The sequence below is a fragment of the Buteo buteo genome, chromosome Z, assembly GCF_964188355.1.
Source record: "Buteo buteo chromosome Z, bButBut1.hap1.1, whole genome shotgun sequence".
Classification (NCBI taxonomy): Eukaryota; Metazoa; Chordata; class Aves; order Accipitriformes; family Accipitridae; genus Buteo; species Buteo buteo.
This window is the reverse complement of record NC_134204.1, coordinates 3847260-3869382: the sequence shown is the minus strand read 5'-3', so window position 1 is coordinate 3869382 and position 22123 is coordinate 3847260. Positions and strand designations below refer to the sequence as shown.

At 48.9% G+C, this 22123-nt stretch overlaps 1 protein-coding gene across 1 annotated transcript in view; it reads right to left on the bottom strand.

Moving 5' to 3' along the window:
- Positions 1-12455, bottom strand: part of ZBTB7C (zinc finger and BTB domain containing 7C) — a 43029-nt gene extending 30574 nt beyond the window's left edge. The window contains exon 1 of the mRNA XM_075020467.1: positions 12259-12455. The gene's annotated coding sequence lies outside the window, so the exon portion shown is untranslated. The remainder of the gene's footprint in view (positions 1-12258) is intronic.
- Positions 12456-22123: the final 9668 nt, after the last annotated feature.

Genomic DNA, 22123 nt, shown 5'->3' with positions numbered 1-22123 from the left:
AGCTAGCAGAGTTGCCATATACCTGCCTGAAACAGGGAGGCTCAAAGCCTTCCCGAAGGACAGGCGGTGCTCCCGAGGAGGAATGCTTGTTGCAATATTAACGAGGGAGGAGACAGGACCGCCAGGGAGAAATGAAATATATCTTCCTGGCTGACACAGCGGGGACAGTTTGGATAACTCAAGAACATAACTGGACATTGCTATTTGCCTTCAGGGCAGTCAATTGGGCAGATCGGGAGATGTTTGTAGGGATAAGAAAGTCCTGCTTGAATTTCTGAATCCTGATTGTGGGCAGGAGAAGGGATGGATTATAATTCTCCAGCTGTAGATCTGAGTAACAGGTATGAAGCATAGCCCTACCAGCACACGTACAGGCAAGGAAATAAAAATATCCACTACTGTTGTTTGCCGATGATAGCTTGGAGCATGTTCAGAGCAGACTAAGTTTCTACTGTGCAAGGTGCAGGGTTTATTATTATTACTATTATTATTATCATTTACTATTACTAATTGCAGTGATCATTTATACTGCATCAGTGTCTTATAGCTACAAGGGGGATGCTCATCCCCTTATAGACACCGTACAAGCAAGACCAAAGAAGGAACAATCCATCCCTAAATGCTTGTGCTCCGAATAAACAGTGGGAGAAAAAAGAGATGACTTGGTTTGCAGAGATAAGGAGCAAAGAGACTTGGTGATTTGCCCAAGGCCGTGGAGGAAGCCCACGGTAGAGCCAAAATTTGGAGTTAGCTCATCCAAATCCCAACTCACCACTTTAGCTAGACTATCGGCCTGAGCTAGCTCCCGCCTAAGGCTCAGCTTTATCCTAAGACTAGAGGCAGCCTGAAGCTCAGAGGGGCTCCACATCGGGGCCACCACGGACGCTTCCCACGCCACGTGGTTGCCACGTGCCGAACCTCGTGCCCACGCCTCGTGGTCGGTGGCACCATCGCCGGCAGTCTTTCGGCACCCGGCAAAGCCAGAGGATTTCGGTTTGTACCGGGACAGCGTAAATCACCCGAAGGAGCTGGGGTGGCAGGGTCTGGGCTGGTGGCATCGCTGGGAGCTTGGCATTCCTGGGTTTTTCACTGGACAAAAGCAAAAGGATTTGGGCACGAAGGGAAAGTGGGTTTCCAAGGGAGGGCTGGAGGAGAGCTCCCAAGGGAAAAACAGGGAAAGCTGGGAAAGCGGAGAATGGCAGCTCGTTGCATCCAACACCCAGCCTGGCAGGGCGCTGGGGGAAGGAGAGAGCAGGGAGGGCTTTGCAGGCAGCCAGGGATGCTCAAAAAAAGGTACCATCAGCAGCAAAGTGGGGCTTTTCAAAACACAAACAGTTTTGGGGAAGAAATGAGAACGGCACACAAGCTAAAAATAAGCAGCAGCAAGCGAAAAAAGGATTAAAGGAGCCCAAAAGAAATAGCGAACAGCAAATTGCAGGGAATTGTTCAGCAAACAATAAAAGGCTCCTCGCCATCTCCCTGCAACAGGCAGGTGGCACTGGGAGAAAGCAACCCACGACAAATGATAGCTGCAAAAGGGGAGATGGAAGGGGGGAGAAAATTCAGACCTGGCAGATTTGTTAAGTGGTTATTTTCCCTCTGTCTTTGCAGAAGACAAAGGGGAGGTAAAGCTCCCCAAGACAGGGATTGTATTTCACTCCGTGGTCGAGAAGGCTTTCGAGTGTCTGCAGATAGCGGCAAGAAATGGTCCTAAAAAGATTAGAGCTCTTAAGGTAGGGCAAAATACTATATCCAGACAACACACTCGAGTTTTAATGACAGTGGGGAGAGAATTGAGTGAAGCATTGTCTGCTGCCTTTAGGAAACTGAAAACTCAATTTGAAACAGCACAGACTAGAGCTGGGGTTTTCTCACGAGAAAGGCTTTATTCCTGCCCTTTAAGCATCACTTTTCATCCTTGACATATATTTTCCATTCACCGCTTTCCCACAACCAACACAGGTTTAAGAAGGGTCTTCCGTGTTTTTAGAGTGATTTGGGTAGCTTGCCTTTGAGCATCTCCCTGACTCTAATGTATTTCTTCTTGCTGCATCCCTCTGTCAGGCTATTATCCGTGTTTACGGATACCCAGCTGAGGGATAAAGAAGCAAAGTGGCTTCCTACAGATGCATAGGGAATGTGCTGGAAAAGGAACTCACCCTGGATTCCCCAAATCTCAATCCTCAGACCACCCCCTGCTCCTCCTGCCTCCGTGATTCCCATGTTGGCTCACTAAGCTGGACGGGCCAAATCCCAGTGGGTGCAAACCAGCAGAGCTTCCATACAACCTGTTTTATACTGGGAGCAAGACCAAGCATCACGTCCAGTCTTATTTCACAGAATCATTTAGATTGGGAAAGATCACCGAGTCCAACCGTAAACCTAACACTACCAAGTCCACCACTAACCATGCCTTGACTGGATGGGGGATTTTGTGCCCCCCAAAAAATGAGGCTGATTGCTACGGACCCCAAAGTGGCCGACGTGCCCCATGGAGGTCACCAGGACCCCCCTGCACCACTTGGCTTGGGACAAGGACAGAACAGGGCACTGCCTTCCAGCCAGCCTTGTGGCTGCATCGGCCGGGGCTGGGGGGACATCGCTCCTACGTTGCCCCCACTGACCCCTCCACCGGTGGGTGACACCGAGGTGGCTCCGCTGTCCCTATCTCAGCTCCTGCATCCCTCAGCCGGGGACTTTCGGCTGCAGGGACCCCCCTGACCTTGCCCGGGGCTCTGTTACTAAGAATAAAATGCAGAGGGCTGTGCTACACCAGCGAGCGGTGGGATAATTGCAGGGAAAAGCGGCTGCTGTAGCCCAGCGACCGCAGTAATTGGGTACGGGCCATCCTGTAGCCAGGTTTCCCGTGCTATTATCCCCTTATTAATAGAAACCAAATCTACCTTTGCAGAGACAGCACTGCGAGCCTGGAAATTATGCGGTGCAGGGCTGCAGGGAGGCATCTGTGGCATCTCTGCAATAGCCTCTGCCCTTCGCCACCCAAGGGCCGGATCCCGGTGGGGTCCACGGGATGGTCCCACCCAAGTCGTGGCAAAATCCCAGCCATCCTGACCCAAAGTCCCCTGTGGTCATCGGAAAAGCGAATATTAGACTCAGCCACGTGGCGATCACCCTTGCAGAGGCAGGCAAGTGAGATTTGGTCTATTAACTAATTCATCCCAGCAGCATCCCTGCAATGTATGGCAGGGAGTATTAATTTCATCTCCCAAGGAGGAAAACTGGAAGGTCAAAAAGGCTTGAATTTCACCCTGCCTGCACCGATGGGGTATGGCGGGGGCCACCAGCTGAGCATCCATGGATTTAAGGCTGGAAAATAACATGGAGCATGTCAGCTGCGATGCTCCTGCTTGGGTGCTGTGGGATGTCGAATGTAAAAGATGAAGGTAAAAGTGACAGCATCATTTTAAGGAGAATCAACCCACGATGCCAGGGCTCTCCTTGCTGGAAGGTGTGAAAACAAAGTGCTGATTTCTGAGAAACCCAAGGACAAGGTGAAAGTCTCCGAGGGGGCTCTTCCAGGATAGGACTTCCAGGTCAATACGGTAGCATGGCTTTCCATGGCCAGGACTCACACAGGTCCCTCTCCCCATTCCTGTCTTCTTCCAGGCTAACTTCCCCTCTGAAGCTTAATTTGGAAACAGTCCTGGATGAAATGTGCCCCTGATCATGACTTTTTTTAATTGGGTACGCAGGGACGAAGGCACAAGGCGTGAGCCAGTATTAAAGCTGGAAGGTACATCAGGTGCCTCCATCCGAAATGCAGTTGACAATACAGAGAATGAGATCTGGTTTGGTACATTTATTTTTTAATGCAGGTAAGAAATGCAGGTTTATGAAGGTCTTCAGGACCATCTGAATCTTGTCTCAAATTTGGGATTTGGTTTGAAACTTCCCCAGCGATGTTCACTTCCACCTCGCCTCCCTATTCATGGTAGGCAAAGCCTAGCAGATGGCCTCCTACAGTAACAATTTCAACCATCAACGTTGTTAATACACTCAAGAGTGACGGAAAGAATTATCAGCCCATGGTATTTCCAAGCTTCCCCGTTTTTTTTCACCTCTTCTTCACCCAGCTTTTAACGCTTCCCATTTCAACGGCAATTAATACCAGCCTTTCTGAAGATGAATCCTACAGGCTTGCAACCAAGTCCTCACAGAGCCAAATCAGCACAGATGTGCTAGAGAGCGATGCAGATGGTTTCTCCTTCCCTTGAAACTTGAGACTTTGCTTCTGCTTGACGCTGCGGTGTTTTGCAGGCTAGGGATGTCAGGAGCACGTCCCTCCCCATATGGCAAGCGAGAAGTCATCCCGGGAAGATTAAAGCAGAGAGAGGAGACCTGGGTTGCCTCCTGCATTTTTCAGCCTTCTCCCTCACTTTGTGAAAGCCTGGTGCTGTTAAGCAACTACGTAAGAGATGAAAAGCGTTGGGGAAAATAAATAATACATAAATGCCTAAGTGTGTTGCCAAGGCCACCTCCAGAATGGATCTGTACCCAGGCGTGCTCCTCTCCGGACGGCTGCCTGCTGCTGCCCTGCAGAGATGTCACTGGGAGTGAAATGGAGCTCCTGGGCAAGATGTTGTTTCAGAGTGATGCATCGGAGAACCTTGCAGGTGACAGAAACTGTAATTGCTGTGATTAAACTTCACCGGCCCATTTCACCCCCGTGAAATCCAGCTTCGCTGCTGATTTCAGCAGAAGCAGGATTGATGTTCCTACCAGGGGAGAGGTTGGGAGCGCCAGGGAGACCTCTCCCCAAAGCACAAGTAAAGCCCGGCTGCCTGAGCAGAGGGTCCTGTACCCCTGGGGACTCGGGGATGCTCTGGCTTCCACAAGGATCTGAACAATGTTCTCCATCATCCCCAAAAGCAGTCCAGACCAGGCGCAGAGAGCCAGCAGCCTGACAAAAAGGGGTCTGAGACCCAGGGTGAGATGCTACAGGTGACTTCTTGGGGTTCAGGGCAGCGGCATCTTGTGCCCAGGGGCTGCAGAGACCCCAAGGGAGCTATGCTGCATCCCACCAGCTCTGTCCCTGCGTCCTGATTTCAACAGCAGCTTGGCCACATCTGCCTCTATTTTTCTCGGCAAACCCCTGAGAGCTCGACGGCTCCGTAGCAGTGAGAGATAACACATCGGTCACTTCAAATACATAATAAGAATGTAAAATAAAAGATACCCAGCGTGGCTGGATGCAGCCACGACCGTGATATGAGCTGCCCAGTCTCGTGGCACGAAGAGCCGGCTGTGCCAGTAGTGCCAGCAGCCCACTGGAAGGGGTCTTCTCCCCACTTTGGCCTTTCCATGGGTTAGGAGGTGAGGCATTGCCCCTGGAGCAGGACGCGATGATACAGGAGCATCCAGCCCCGATGTACAAGGACACCGGGAGGTGCCGAGGGTGCTGGGAGGTGCCGGTGAAGAGCGTGGTCCTTGGGGTGGCTGCTTCCAACCTTGCTGTGATGGACAAGTCATGGCATCCCCCTGCCTCACTGCCCTTGCCTGGAAAACAGCCAAATAATCCCCAGCAAAGCACTTTGCAACCTACTAACCCCCCTCACCTTTCCTATGCCTCCTGCGGAGGACGGCTGGAGGGCCTCAGGAGACACAGCACACAGCAGAGCACACAGGGATGCTGCAGGGACTCCTAAAATGAGATGCACTCAGATAGTCTAATGCCTCTGCAAAAAAACCCGAGTCTGCCAGGATCAGAACTGGCTACAAAGGTTGAAGATGTTGCTTGAGAAATATTAGTTATAGCTGTGTACATGTATTTGCCTTATCAGTTTTCTCTAGTGGGAGATCATAAAGTGACCGGGAAAAGAGGGGAAAAATATTCTCCTTGTTTAGCACAAAAATATAGGTAACAATTATTAGGCAATAATTGATTCATCCGATACTTTATTAACTGGAGTTCGGGTGTGCAAGTGACAGGCTCTGCGGCGAGCCTTTCATGTGACACGTTATTAAAGGCTCTTTTTCTGGCTCCGAAAGGCAGTGGCTGGCAGATCAAAGGTCAGACATTTCAAGGAGTAAATTGGTTTAATGTGGCTGCAGATAGCCTCACAAAAACCTAATAAATATGCAGTGAAATGTAAGGAGAGAAAATTGTGGACAGGAGAGACAATTACTTTGAAACCAGGATAAGAGCAGCACGGGCTCAAATTAATCAGCGTACGCGCTCCTTCTCTCTGTCTCAGGATTTAGTATTCAGAGCAGGAGCCCGGCTGCTGGTGGGATGTGCTGGGAGGGGGCACTGGTACCCAACGCCAAAACCTGTCGGGGGAAGATGCTCAACCCCGAGCCGCAGCCGGGATGGCGGTGGGAACCACCACACCTTTCCAGGTACACCGGGAAGCCACCCGTGACCCACAGCAAAGGATGTTCACGAGCACCACGGGATTTTGTGGTGGCTGGTGGAGAGATTATCCCTCCGTGGCTGAATCCCGCACGGAGCCCTTGGTGTGACCGAGCGGGCTCATGTCGGCACTGGGATACCAGCAGACAGTGACTCACGGCCCAAACCCCAGCGTTCAGTGATAAAAAATGAACACAGAGGGGTTTAATTGTAACAATTGACACTTTTAGCTCATCTCCTTGTTTTTTACTTGATCTCGTGACTTTTTCAGAAGCATACCTCACTTATTTTTAAACTCCAGGCAACGGTGTCTGGGTACTTTGGGGTTTTTGTTTGCATTTCTTGAAATGCATTAACTCAAGTGACCTCCAAACGCTTGCAAGGCAGGATTTCTTTGCTAAAAAGTCACAGCTTCACTCCTTTTAATTAAAGGTGAGAAAACACCCACTCCAGTTCTCTAATCTGGAAAGGGACTTCCTGCACGAAAACAAAGCACGATATTCCCAGTACGGCTGGCAAGAGAAACGGAGGAAACAAATCTATAAAACAAAATGCCCGGTCCCCCTCAGAGAAGCAGGTAAGGGCACAACATTTTGTATTCCCTTTGCAGGTCACCTTCCCCAGCTGAGTCACCGTGCTCCAGCGTGATTTATCACGGCCCCACCAGACAGCCCGAGAAGGATCAGGCGGCAAAATCTGCCTGCGATTTAGCAAAGCCAAGCCTTGCCCGCTCACCCACACGGGGACTTTCTGCAAGCATGAAAGATTTGGGAGCCAAGGGCTAAATTGCTTCATCAGCCATGTCGTCCCATAGCCTGGACCAGCATGGATGAGTGAGATCCCTCTGCCCACCATGTCCCCGTCGGTGGCTTGTCACCGGCGGTGTCCCTCTGCCCAGGATGGAGTTGCACCCAGGGCAGCATCTGCCACCTCCTTGGTGAGAAAACTTCCATGAGAAGCCTTGGGGATGGGGCAGAGGGAAAGAGGCAGTGCCACCTGCGTCCTGCTAGCCATGGGATTCTTCAAGGAGAACCCAAATTTCATGGGTGACCCACAAGGAGAACTGATGGGACATGGACCTCCACACCTGCAACCCAGGCAGGCAGCTCTTGCCTTGAGTTATCTGTGCATATATCGCTCTGCCATAAATCAGGAGCCCTGACAGTGTAATTTGTATCTGGGGAACCTGGAGCAATTACAAAATCAGCCCAAACACTATTTGTTTCACAAGATTTTGCCCTTAGTTAGCACTGTCGTTCTGCTTTAATTACACTGTAATTAATTGCAACAAAACTGGAAAGTGCATGTGCATGGTGGAAAGGCTGGAATATTGCAACCTGCCTGCTCCTGTGCAGCCACGAGCGTAAAATCTCTGATCCTCTTTTGATATAAGGCTTGGCATTCATTTTACCACCCTACATCCAGAGCATCTCCAAGTTCTCTCAAAACCAGACCAAGACCCACGGAAGGCGACTACTGGCTTATTTTACATCCAGGGAAATTAAGGCACAGAGGACCTAATCCCTTTAATTTCTCTTCAGCCAGGACTTAAGAGGGCAGAAATGAACCAAGCTTGGGGCCTGGATGTAAATCACAACCTTTTTCTCTGCCCTGGGATGCTGAGAAGTTCCCTTGGAGCTCCCAAAGCCACCTAGCACCTTGAAGGGGTTGGGACCTGTCCATGGGGAAGGTTGTCTCATCCAACACCTCCCTAAAGACAGAGGCAGCGAGACCCGCTCACGGCGCAAGGACCTGGTGATAAAGAAAAGCAAATCTGACCTATTTCTTTTGCAATCTGTCCCCTTCTAGTATTTCCAGCATCTAGCCGTGGCACAGAGGTATTAATCCCAGCTGAGGTGGACTTTCAGAGTCCCGTTTCAGCCGGTGTTCAGTCTCTCGGCGCAGAGTATAAAAGCAGCCGTAACGCAATCGCTGGGCAGCCGCTGGGAAACGAGAAGCTGCCAAACGCATCTGAGGCTGCCTCGAGTTTCATCCCCTGATTATTTCTGTGCAAGAAAAGCAGCTGCACCCAAAATCTGCATCCCTGCAAGGCTGGGGAGAAGGTCTGGAAGGGACATGGGAGTCACAGGGATTAGCTGATGGGACTCATCTCTTGCACACCACCAGCGATTGGCCAGGGCAATGACTTGCCAGTAGGGCAGGAGGGGAAATTTCCCATTTCGAAACTGCTTAATATTGATAATAAAAATGTTCTTTTTTTTTTTTTTTTTTCAGCCGAATACCTTGCAGAAAAAATATGCTCTTGCTTTTCTTTCCTCTTTGCTGTTTTCTTTTTCCAGCCTCGCCTCTCCTGTCCTCTCCTCTCTTCTCCTCTCCTCTCTTTTCTCCTCTCCTCCACAATTTCCTCCCAGGAGGCTGTCAAACCTCACCTCTATTTTGCTGGTAGCAGATGGAACAACTTGCCCCAAACCACAGCAGAACAGTGACAGAGAACACGAACAGCGAGGAGAACGTGATAGATCACCGGCTGGTCACCCAGTGATGTGCCCAGACCCCATGTGTTCCTGGAGGCACCACCAGCCTCTGATCGCTCCCCAGCAACTCAGAGCCACAGCCAAGTGGGGAAGAAAAGCCCAAATTTTGCATCAAGGCAGCAGTTTCAGCACAGGGGGCTGTGAAACCACCTCTCCGGCTGCCTGCCCGGCACGGTGGTGCGACACGGCGTAAGGAAACCCCACGGCAGAGGTGAGGATGCACCCGCTTGGAGGAGCTCATGGCAGACAGGAGCTGGCCAGGCAGCAGCGGGGATTGGGATTATCCCAGCAGCAGGAACTCCGAAAGATCGAGCTGATCTAGGAGACCTCCCAGACACATGCCTAGAGAGCCTGGGGTTTGGCAGAGGATCTGCTCCATCAGCTTCAACTCACCTTGGCAAAAGGTGCCCAGATACCATGGTGACGGGCTCGGCGGGGATAAACACCGAACATGGGTGTGGGTTGTTTGCATAGTTAGGAAGCTGGCTGGTCTCCATCCCTCCACCCTGCCTCCTCCCAGCAGTGCCAGGATCTCAATCCAAAGTGGTCTCCTACCTCCTCCTGGGCTGGCTCATCCGCGGGCAACACGGAGGCACTTCCCAAACTGGTTCCCTGCTAGGCAGGGCAGGGCGGGGGACGGCAACGCCGGGCTGCTGCATCTTCCCGCTCCCCGGGAGGTGGAAGTCATTTGATGGTCCTAACTTCCACGTGCCTGCCCGGACCCACACGGAGATGGCGCAGAGCCTTCACGGTGTGGGACATCCCCTCCTCCTCCTCCTCCTCCTCCTCCTCTTCTGCAGCTGCCGAGCACATCGAGCCCCTTGCAAAACCATCGGCTGGGATGTGGCATCCTTCCCCCCCGACCCAAAAAAGCACTCACGACCACCACACACCCATTCCTTAGGGGCAAGGACATCTTTCTGAGGGACGAGGAACAAAGCAATCCAACAGCAGCGAGAAATAAATCTATAATTAAGGCAAGCTGCTCACATGAGCGATACTTGAAAATTATGCAGACCTGTGAGCAACGTTGCCATCGGGCGTGCGGCTCCTCTCACGCTTCCAGTAAGGAATAAAAAAGCTCTGACTAATATAAAGAGGCCTCCAAATCATTCTTGGCAGAAGCATCCCAGCCCCGGATCCCCTCCCTCTATTCATCGCTAAAGCTCTCAGCCAAAGGAAAATAAACCGTGCAGCTACCTCGCTGACCTGACCCGCAGCGTGGTGTAGCTGGGTGCCAGCTGCCCCTTCTGCACCATGACATGCTAATATAATAGTGTATAATAGACATACACTATACAAATATATATACTGTATGTACCTTTATAACATAGATATTATATTTATAGATAAATATATACATTCTATGTGGCGTGATGCTGCTTTCCCATCCCCATCCTGCCAGGAGGGCAGGGGCAGGGGCACGGGCAGGAGCATGGGCAGGGATGAGCCCTCCCATCGCTGCCTGCTTTCCTAGGATCATCCACACACACTCGATAATATCACATTTTGATGCGGTCCGAGATCGTTCACCTTTCCTAATTGCTTCCAAGTTTATAAAACCATTCCACCGGCGACACTTAATGGGAATAAGACCAGGACTATGAACCGGGGAGGCAAGATTTCAGTGTTTTGAAACTATTTTAATAACTTGCTATTTAATTAAGAGCAATAGTTCTGAAATTATGTCAGTGAAACTTGCCACTTATTTATTAATTAGAGGGGGAATTTCAAAGCAAGGCTAAGGGAGTTAGGTGCCGGACAGCCCCGGGCTTGCTGGAAAATCCCAAGTTTGTATGGCTAACGCTTGCTCAGCGCTCAAACACGCCAGGTTTGACTCCTCATCGCCTGGCACCTGAAGTAAACGGCATCAAGCACAAGCGTAAAGTGGGTGTTAAACACTGCCTGCTTCAGAGCACGGGTTTGAAATGTCCTTTTTGCGGTGGTGGGAGTGATAGAAGGCATTGGAAGACAGGGAAAGACAGCATGTCATCTACCTTTCCAGGAGTTATTTGCTGGGCTGGCCTGGGGTGGATATACCAGGATATATCCCGAGAAGCCTGCAAAAGGTTTTGCTCTCCAGTGTGGGGTGTTGGAGATGCTGAAGGCTCAGACAGACCCGGCTGCCTTTGCTGCTCCCAACCTCCAAATCCTCCCAGGAGGAGAAACCTCCATCCGATTCCACTTCCACTAAGCAGAAAGGAGGGGAAAGTCCCACTCGGTCTCATTCCCCCAAATATTGTACCTGGGTGAACTGGAAGGTGACTGCCACATCTCCTTTTCGAGGGCAGAACAAACTGCAGGTCCCCGCACGACCGCACCAAGTATTTCCGTCCATCCGACGCGCTCCGGAAAGCAACGCCGGAATGGCCAAGCGCCGGTTCCTCCTCTGCTGAGCACATTCCTCCCCTCCTGTTTTCATTCAGCCCAACCTTAAACAAAACCACGGCTGTTGTTTTTATCGGCAGAGCGGCTCTGGGAATTACCTACGTGGGGCCGGGGGAGCTGGAGAGGGGGTTTGTGCTGCTGAAACAGCATTTAATTTCAAGAAGGAGCTGTTAAAAATATTAAAGCTTAACTGGGTATAACATCCTGTCCTGCTGTGTCCCGTTTGCTAGTAAAGAAGCAAAAAGTTCTGGAGGTAGACTGAGATTTAAACCCAAACTCCAGGTAGGGGCTTTCCAGATAAAGCACCTCTGGTTTCCCCATGCAATCCCTACTTGCAGCTCGGGCAGCGCAGCCAGTGTTAAATCTGCTGAGACGTTTTAACTATTTAAGAGGAGAGTGGGTTTTTTCCTGCAAGTTTTCTGCAAAGAACAACCGAAACAAAAATGACTTTAAAACAAATATTAATAAATAAGTGTTAAAAATATAGAATAGAGTAGAATAGAATAGAACAGAACAGAATAGAATAGAATAGAACAGAATTAATCATCTGCCTCATCAGAGCCCTTCTGCCTGCCCAGCAGGGGATGTTAGCAGATGTGTTTTCACACTGATATTTTCTATCTAAAACAAACAAACAAATAACTAAGCCGGACTTACAAAAAAAACCCAACCCTCAAATTGAGAGTTTGTATCGTACAGGTGTTGATACACAGCCAAAATCTCCAGGCTTGGTAAAGATTCAAGATACCAAGCAAAGAAATCAGAGAATCACAGGTTCGAGTTCAAACAGCAATTAAAAACGCATGTAAATGGCTATAGATTAGTACAGAGGATCGCTACGACGCGCCGAAGATTTCTAACACGAACACAATTAGCCTCCGAGCATGAAATTCAAGCGCCTCCCCCTCCCCTCAAGAAACCGCAAAAGCCTTAAAAGGGGGGAAAAAAAAAAAATTTTAAACCCACGTAGTTTGGAAGTCGAAAGTACAGCATCCGACCCACCTTCCCGCTCCGGGTGCCGACCCTCGTCCTCCCCTCGCCAGCCTTGGCTGCGCGGGGAATCCGGCAGCGTCGCTCCCCGAGTGTCTGCAGCCGAGCGGAGATTGTCATTGATTTGTGTGCGGAAAGTTAAGCCTTTCTAGGAGCGGTTAGGAGAATTCACTCCCACCACTCCCTCTAAACCAAAAGTATTTGGCACGGAGCCCTCCTCATCCACCTGTACTATTAAGGTCTAAACAACACGCGGGACATGGGCTGATTTTACCGGGATCTTTTCATGTTTCCTTTTTAAACAAGCACACGAAGTTCTTTGGAAAGAAAAACTTGGGGGGGTTGTTGTGGGTTTTGGGTTTGGTTTTTTTTTTCCAAACCTCATTTTTCTTGAAGCAGATTTATCGCATTCTTTTTGTTAGCCACCTGGTGGGCCAAGCCCTTCCCTGGTGTAACTGGTGAGCCCTGACCACGTGCTGGTTTGCCCCCACAGAGGTAACGCCGTGGGTGACTTTCTTACTGATCTGCTCTGCTTCCCCTGCAAACCGCGCACCCATTCGGCTAAGACAAGGTAAATCTGGGGGGGCGGGGGGGGATGAAAACCTTCTCTTTTAAAAAGAACTGGATATAATTTAACTAAAAAATCAGGTTTGCGAATGAATGACCCACGTGAGCAAGAAGATGGAGGCAAAACATCTTCAAAGGGGAGGTTTGCTTACCCAAGTCCCCCGTCGCTGTGTTCCACAGCTGACAAGACCCCAAATTGGGTGCCCAATCCAAAGAATGAGTGAGTGACTTTGAAAACCCTTCCCGAGTGCCCAGCATGGGGTTTCAAAGCCCCCCCAGCAGCCAGATTTGGAAGCCACCTCCTGGCCACCTCAGCTAGACCCATGGGGCCGACAACCCCATCCAGCACCCATCTCCTGCGGTCCCCGTCCACGAGGACATCCCCGGCAGAGGAGTCACCCCGCCGGAGCCCCGCTCAGCAGAACGTGCCGCCTCCACCGCCGTGAGCAGCCCAACCTGGCTAAGCCCGGCTTGCCGGCATGCGCCCAACCTCAAAGGGTTGGCCATTGTGTTGAGTGATAAGTAACAGGTCCCTCCTCCTCACTGGGTGCCCTAGGGATCAGCTCATTCTGCAGATTCTGCCCCAAATTAAGCAGCCACATCTCTGACCATTAAGTTAAACACTGCATTTAATAAAATACTAGTTCCTTTCTGGCACTGGTATTACGACAACAAGGAAATACAGATTTTTTGTTAATACAGTAAATCCGATGAAAGCAGCTGGACACCGAGTTCCATGTTACATGCCTTTCTGCTGGTTCTCCTTTAAAGAAGCACATTAAAAAAACCCCAAATCACAACCAAAATTGTTTATACAAGGGAAATCTTTCTGAAGCACGAGGCAAAATCAAGTGTAAGATAGCCTGGGGCAACCTGGCACTCCCAGACACAGCTTGGAAGAGCTCCGTGCTCGGAGCACGGTTACTTTTGAAACTTTTAGTACTTGCTTTCTTGGTCTGTAGGAAAAAAAATATACTGCTTCCATCCCCACACCCAAACCACTATCTGCAATTCCTCTGACTACTGGGTTTTTAAGGAGTGTCTGGGTAAATCAGTAAATGAAGTCGGTGCGAACAATATGTCTGGCCCCAGATAAGAGTAAAGCAAAACTTGGGCAGCATCCAGCAACTGCCAAGCTGGTGTGGAAAGGAACACCAATTGCCACTCGCTGCTTTCCTGGTACTCCCCCAGCCTGCATCCCCTGTGGGATGGGAGCACCCATCCACCACCCACACGCACCCGAAGCACAAAACCAAGCGACTCTTCATTTCCCACAAAAACTGTCTTTTTTTTTTCTATCAAAATGACTTGCTCCCATCAATCCACCAAAGCCAACCAGTTGAAGAAACAATTACTTCCATCCCATGCTAATTCATGGTGCTGTTTCCCAGGCTGGTTTTATGGAAATGTCCCCAGTACCCTTGAGGTGCTGGAGCATGTCCAGAGAAGGGCAACGAAGCTGGTGAAGGGTCTGGAGCACAAGTTTTCTGAGGAGCAGCTGAGGGAACTGGGGTTGTTTAGTCTGGAGAAAAGGAGGCTGAGGGGAGACCTTATCGCTCTACAACTACCTGAAAGGGGGTTGGAGTTGGTCTCTTCTCCCACATAACAAGCAATAGGACATTAGTAAATGGCCTCAAGTTGTGCCAGAGGAGGTTTAGATGGGATATTAGGAAAAATATCTTCACTGAAAGGGTTGTCAAGCATTGAAGCAGGCTGCCCAGGGAAGTGGTGGAGTCACCACTTTAAATACCCTGGAGGTATTTAAAAGACGTGTAGATGTGGCGCTTAGGGACGTGGTTTAGTGGTGGACGTGGCAGTGCTAGGTTAATGGTTGGACTCCATGATCTTAAAGGTCTTTTCCAACCTAAATGATTCTATGATTAAAAACATCCCCAAATTCCTGCAGTCCAAACCCAACATTTTCATACAGAAGAATACTTGGGGCAGGGGACAGTGACAAATGAAACATCTCAGCAATGACTTTGAGTCTGAAACCACTGCAGACCAATAGGTCTCCACTGAACCCTGGAAATTATTTCCCATTTCCCACGTGAAATTGATTCCCAGTTTTTGATTGCCGTTAACAGAGGGATGAACAGGTCTCTAGACTAGAAAGGAAAAGAGGCTAAACTACTTCTAACAGGGTGTGAAATAAGAATAACAGGAGAAAGAAGACAAGAAAGGGTTGTGCTAGACCCCACCTCGGTTCACAAGCATAACAGGAAACACCTAGTTAAAAAAATAACAGAAAAGGTTGTAATGATTGCTTATCCCAGGTCAGTAAAGCTCTAATCACAGGTACACTGAATTGCAAGCTTTCCAGAAAAGAGTACTTAAAGGATGCCTGTCCAATCAGAAAAATAAATGATCATCAAATTTAAAGATTTTCCTATGCAAAATTAATTTTGACACAGTTTTGCTTTGTACAGCTTTTGTTTTAGAGAATAAACTGGCACAAGTGGCTTGTGAATTTTTGCAATTTTTCCTTTCAAATCTGAGTTTTTCAGGACCCATGGGGTCCTGAAAAAGTTGGCTAGTTGGAGCCCAATAATCAACCTCAGTGAATCCAGCTCCCTGAAAGCCAGAGGAAGATATTTCCTGCAGCAAGATTTGCTGCACCAATCACATTTTTCAAGAAAAAATAATTTTCTTCCTCAAACATCCCTATTTTACTGCCAAAACCTGTAGGTAAAAAAAAAGAGGATTTTTTTTTGCAGGTTAATTTTGGTAAGAAATAAAACCCAGCAACATATTTTCCCCCCAAATCTCACAGAAACTGCTTGCAAATGGGAAACTTGGAAAAGCCTGACGAAGTTTCCTCCAAGGTGTCTATCCCACCCACCCACACGTGTTTCTGTTTGTTATGGTGCATATCCCCGTTAACTTCAACACTGCTCTCCAGGCAATAAAGTTAAGCCTTGCCTAAGTGCTTCCAAATGTTGGCCTTATTTTAAAGGTGATAGAGTAAGTGGAAGGAAGAGATGTGAGCCCACAACCTGGCTGCGCACCCTTATTGCTGGGGTACCACCAGGTTAGGAGGAAGGGTGATGGGGCAACAACCCATCTGGTTTAAGAAGGTCTCTGAGCTCATGGCTTGGGTTAGAGCTGCTGGTTTTTCATCTTTAAAAGGTAGTTGTGGACATTGGGAAAGGGTGAATGAGTGAGTCCTGGAAGGGATTTCCTTGCTAGTAGCCCCACGCTCTGCAGACGAGAAGCAGTTTCCAGCGGGAGGCTGAATTACCAGTTACCCCATACCATGGACGGGGCAGATTTGCTGGTCCAGGCTATGTGTACACGCAAAGCTGCTGTCACAATATTCTCACCCTAAAAAAAAAAGCTCTAAAGCAAATCAGTGAAAACCAATGTCGATTAAATGCTCTGCTAAAACAATCGAGCCAGAGTTGCAGTGATTTCATATTTGAAACCTTAATGGCCATAATCCAGATTGATCCTAAGGGATCTCCAGCGCTTTGCCTAACGTGGATGGATGGTGGAACTCAATGAGGCTCCAATGTCTTCAATGGAAATAGGGTCATTTATGGTACCCAGAGATTTCCTCAAGAAATGAATACACAGTTTGATTTCTATGGAGGGAACAGGGCTGGATGCAGCCAACATGATATTGTATAGGTGTACAGGGTGTACGTGTATATATACACACTGTATGTGTGGCTATATGATGGGATTTTGCTACATCATATGGTTTCACTGGGAAGCTCTCAGAGGAAGAGCTGCACCCTCACCTCCCCTCTTCCCCCAGCATATCTGCTCCAGCAGGGACTGGTACCAGCTCTGGAAGTGCAGTCACCTCTGGGTGAAGCTGGCCCTACAGCTCCCAGTCCTCCTTGATCCACAGCTCCCAGTCCTTCTTGCTCCCCTGCAGCTTCACCGTGCCACAATGGGCATGAGAATGATCCCACATTAGCAAGAACATGGCAAAACAAACTTTGAATTAAACCTGTATTTTGCCTGGAAAACATTTACCTTTCTCCACTGGGTCTTATTCTCAGTCTAATGAAAGAAGATGAAGCCGGGCAAAGCCGTTGCCTGTGCAATCTCTTGCTCGGTGGGAGAGAAAGATAATCTCCAAGGGCGACAGATTAGGACATGGAAGGCTTGGTGGCATGGCACTGGAGAGGTGCTTTAAGGCTAAATGCATTAAATCCTCCTCCATCTCCTGAAATGAAGGTGTAGCCAGCTCATCTGAGATAATGGCCATTCTCAGAGATGAAGATCAGGGGCCAGGAACCTTGTCTCGTCCCTGAAGCCACCAGCGAGGAGGGAATGACACCAGCTCCCGCTCCCCAGCGCACGCACATCTTCCTCCTTGAACCCATGCCTATATAAATACTTGATGTTATTGCTTGATTACTTGGTTAGATGACACATGTCTGAAGGCAGTAGCCGGGTCACTTTGCTTGGTTTTAATGCTTCAGTCCTCCCTTTGTCTTTATCGGGAAAGATTCTCAAGTCTGCTTCAGCTTGTGTTTGTGCAGGGTTGGGACTGGGCGAGGGCTACTAAAAATAAATGATCGTAGGATGAATTCTAAACACAAATGGGTGTTAATAATAAAAGGCAAGATGTGGATCAAAGAGCCTCTTTGCGGAGCTTGATGGGTTGGCGCAGAGTTTTACTGGACGTACCTCTCCCTCCCCAGGGCAGCTGAAGCTGGGTGAGATGCAGACCTCCAGGGAGGTCCAGACCACATGGGGCTTCTGAACGTCTACTTTAAATGCGTCGCCACCCCCCCGATGCCAAAAAAACCTTCCCAGCACCCCAGAACAAACTTGAGATGGGTACTAAAAACCCTGAGTGACACAAATACAGTCTGCTGGGGGATGAAAGGGAGGCGGTGGAGAGCATCTGCAAAGACCCAGACCCTAGTGAAGGCTGCAGACTTCAGCCCAACTTCCACTACAATCGCTTTAAACCTCCTTGCACAATCCACGGCTCCAACGCAATTGCTCCGCGCAGCTTTTGATACGCATTCCCTGCCTCGTAATTTCTCAATGGGTTATTTTTGCTTTGCTCTTGCACAAAATGAGCCATGACTCCTTGCTGGATCTGTTCGCACCGTCCCACCCGTGGATGGGCTAAGGATGACCAAGCAAATTGCCCATCGTAACCAGCATGCCGGCCTCTGGGCGTTGATAACCCTCTGGCCAGTCCACTTGCTTTCACTTCCACAATCTAGAAAGTTATCCTTACCCAGGAATAAGAAATTTAGCAGAAGCTCCTTGATGTAGGTGGAAACAACCTCATTTGCTTTCAGAAGCTGTGGATCAGGCCACAGCTCCTTGCAGAATATCACATTAATAGTGAGAGGCAAATGAACCATTTTACTTCACCTAGCTGAAAAAAAAAATGTGGCTGACCTGATTTACCTTCCTGATAACGTATTTAAAAAATGCTCCCAGGCTGAGGACTTCGCCAGCTGAGATCTCATACGAAATGAGACTGTTTATGTCATGACCGCAACCTTCTGAAAAATGCCCCTGTAGATGGGAAAGCTCACAAGACCCTTAGGTATAATGATCTCAGCTATATCAATAACCACATTTCGGCAGATTCATTATCTGCTCGCTGGCCTGCCCAGCCGCACAGCAAAGCGTTGCAGCAGGATGGAGCGAGAAAGGAAAACACTGAATTCAGCCGTTCTTCCCACAGAAAAATTGACATTGTGGGTCATTCTTTTCCTTAGCAAAAGCCAAGCTTTTATTTCCTCTGCTTTCACGCCGCACTTGGGAGGGAGGACCTGAGCTACATACAATATCGAACACAACCGATCAATCTCCCTTTTAGTGGGTGCAAGAGTATTTTCCTTCACAGCTTGCATCTTTGCTCCCCAAGCATCCTCATCCCTTGCTGTCCCAAACTTTACAGCAGAACATTTTTTGCCTATTCCTCGTAATATTCAAGATTTTAACATCCCTGCTAACTCTATTCATGGATTTCAGACCACAATTCATAGGAAATTTAGGCTACAAAACAAAGGTTTATTTCGCACCGTTATTTTCAAGCAACAAGGACCATTATGATCATGTATTATGCCCTCCAGCTTCACACAAAATAAAATACTTCACCCGGTAATTTCTGCAGCAAGGCCTTAGTTCCCACCAGCCCTCCAGCATTTAGAAGCAGAGGCAATCTTGGCTGAAAGATTTCAAAACAAGGGGGCTTTGCCCTGATCCTTGGCAAGTGTTTCTAGTAGTTTATTAGTCTCAGTATTAAAAAATTTGCATGTTTTTCCTTTTTTTTTTGCCTGGACGTGCCCAGCTCTAGCTTCCGAGCACCTCATCACACAAAGCCTTTTTCTGCTAGACTAAAGAAAACAGTGTGGCTCTCTTCCCAAAGTGGGGTCTTGAAGGTTATGATCCCATGAGCAAGGATGAGAGCTGTGAACATCTCCCTTCCACAGCATCTCACTGCGGTGCTACACACCTCTGCCGGCAACGGATGTGGTTGCAGAAAGTTCGACCAGGGATGGAGATTGCTCTGGAAAAAAGCTATGGATAGGTGGGTGGAGCCTTGCACAGATTAAAACCTGGACCCCGTGGTCTCTCTGCACCCGTGGAACCCCTCAGCCCCGAGTTTGCCCTCTTCCCATGCTGGGAAAAGCTGCAGGGGGGAAATGCCAGCAGCAAGTGATGCTCAGGAGGAGTTGGCACGGCCTCATCTTCTCCTAAGGAGGAGAGAGAAAGAGGCCATCTGCCCACCATCCTCCCAGCTCAACAGGCTGGACCCTGCCACAAGGACAACGTGGGGCAACGAAACACACCCGCTGTCCATGCCCACCCTTCACCACCAGACCCCACCTTCCTACACTCAGCCAAGAAAAAAGCAAAATACAGCAGACCCAGGAAAAAAAACACACCAAACCCCAAACATGATCCTCCATGCGTAACTGGGATTGTGCTTTGAAGAGCATGAGACTGGACTTAGTGGGAGAAAAGGTATTTATCTGACAAACTCTTTAGTACAGATGAAATGATGACAGCTACATGTGGTCCTGCGACACGCTTGCTAACAGGAGTGGTATGAACAGGGACAACACCAGAAGAAATTCATATCAGCCAAAAATATTAACAGCCCCAAATGATGTTGCCATGCTGGGGATGGGCTGTCCCATCACCTGGGTATCCTCAGGTGCTGCCCCAGAGTATGTGCAGTAATTGCAGGTCAGAGCCCCCTCATCGCTCCCACCTTGCTGAATCAGTAGCAACAAAGGGGATAAGAGCATCGCTGCAGAAAAACTCCATTTCTGGTTCGGCCAATGCAACCTGCACACAGGAAAACTGATGTTGTCCTCGTCTCGCAGAACTGCTCGAAGGTGCGAGCAAAACAGAGGGGAATCGGTGAATGCAGGTTGTGGTTGGAGCAGGAGGGAGCTGGGGAAATGGAAGGAAAGGCAAAGGGCAAATAAGATGGGAGAAAGAAATAGCAGCTCTCTTCTAGGTCAGGGGAGAGAGCAAACAGTCACAAACTGCTAAGGAGAGATGAGGGCTTGTACATCCATGGATGACTAACTTAAAATTAACATGGCAACATGGAGACGGTGGGGCTAACAGATATGTTAAGATGCAGAATGATCATGACTTAAAAAAATCTGAGGGGTTTGGGGGCAAATCTCATCCTTTGTGGAAGGGCTGGGGGGGTCTGATGGTTTTGGAGCTCTTGGGGGTGGCCCAACTGCTCAGCAACCCAAATGGATGGGCAACAGTGCAGCAAATTAATAACTCCTCCTTAATAAATGCAAAGCGATGCAGGGCAGGGAGAGGAATTTCTGCTCCTCAGGCACCTTCCAGGGTCCTAAATTGTGTCAAACCAAGGAAGGGACCTCCAAGCAACAGAGACAGCACAGCAGAGACCTCTGCTCTGTGCAGAGCCACAGCCACAAAGCTAACAAGATGTTCAGCTGCATATGGAAAGGGATGGCGAGTAATCCTGGAAATATTATAATGCCTTTGTATAAATCAGTAGCGCAGCCTCAGATGGGGAGAAAAGTAATGATGCAGAAAAGGCAGAAGTGTTCAATCAATATTTCTGGTCTGCATTTGGAAAGAAGCAGGATGAGATGCTTGTATCACATGAGGAGGATGAAGTACTTTCCAGTCCATTAGTAACCAAGGAGGTTGTTAAACAGCATCTACTAGCGATAAACAATTTTAAATCAGCAGGCCTGGATAACTTGCTCCCAAGAGCCCTCCAACAGCTGGCTGAGAAGCTCTCTGGACCGCTGATGTTAATTTTTAATAAATCTTGGAATACCAGGGAAGATCTAGACGGCTGGAAGCATGCAAATGCTGCACTGATCTGCAAAAGGGGCAAGTGGGATGGCCTGATGAACAGGTTGCCTTGTCTGCCATCAATCATGGGTAAAATAATGGGAACCCTCCTGAGAGTCAACCAGAAGAGGAATTAAAGGACGGGAATACAGTTAATGCTCGTCAGAGAGGTTCTGTGGCAAACGCATCACATCAAACAAAGCTGATTTTGTTCTTTGAGGAGATTACAAGTTTGGTTAATAAAGATAATTGCCTAGAGATAATATACATAGGCTTTTGTACGGCGTTTGATTTACTACGACATGACATGCTGATTAAAAAATGAGCGCTGTATTATAAGAATAAAGCACATGTGCAGAGGATTCGGAGCTGATCTCAACAAATTGCTGTCAGAGGGGAATTGGACTGTTTCCAGGGGGGTTTCACAAGGCTCAATCCCAGCCCCAATATTCAGCGTTTTCTTATCTGGAAGCAAATATAACATCACTGCTGATAAATCAGCTATGTGCTACACAAATAGGAGAGGCCAAGCGATCTGAGCAGAGCGGAGATGCTGGCAGCCAAGCATCTGGCTGGGGTCATCACTCCACCTCAGAGGATGAGAAGAAGGGGACAGGCAGTGAAAAAAACAGAGGTGGGATGCTCAGAATTGATGCAGATACTGGGAGGTAACACCGTGGCAGGTTGGGGGGGGGGACCACGTCCCTGCAGAGAGATGCAGATGCCTGGCCCTGCAGGAGGGCAGAGGGTTGGATGTTATGCACACCCCAACATCTCTGAGGAAGAATACTTGGAATGGGTATCAGGAAGTAAATTGGAGCCTCCATACTGCAGGATTTTGCAGCACCTAGAGTTGGCCATTGCCTACGAGAGGACGCGTGACCCCGACCAGCCCTTTCTGTGCTCCTCGCGGGGCTTAATGCTGACGCTGACCTTTGTGACCCCAAGGAAATCAATTAAACCTTGATCCAGCTTTTTTGTAACAGGAATACTTCCATCTGGCCTTTCTTATCCCTGAGCCTTA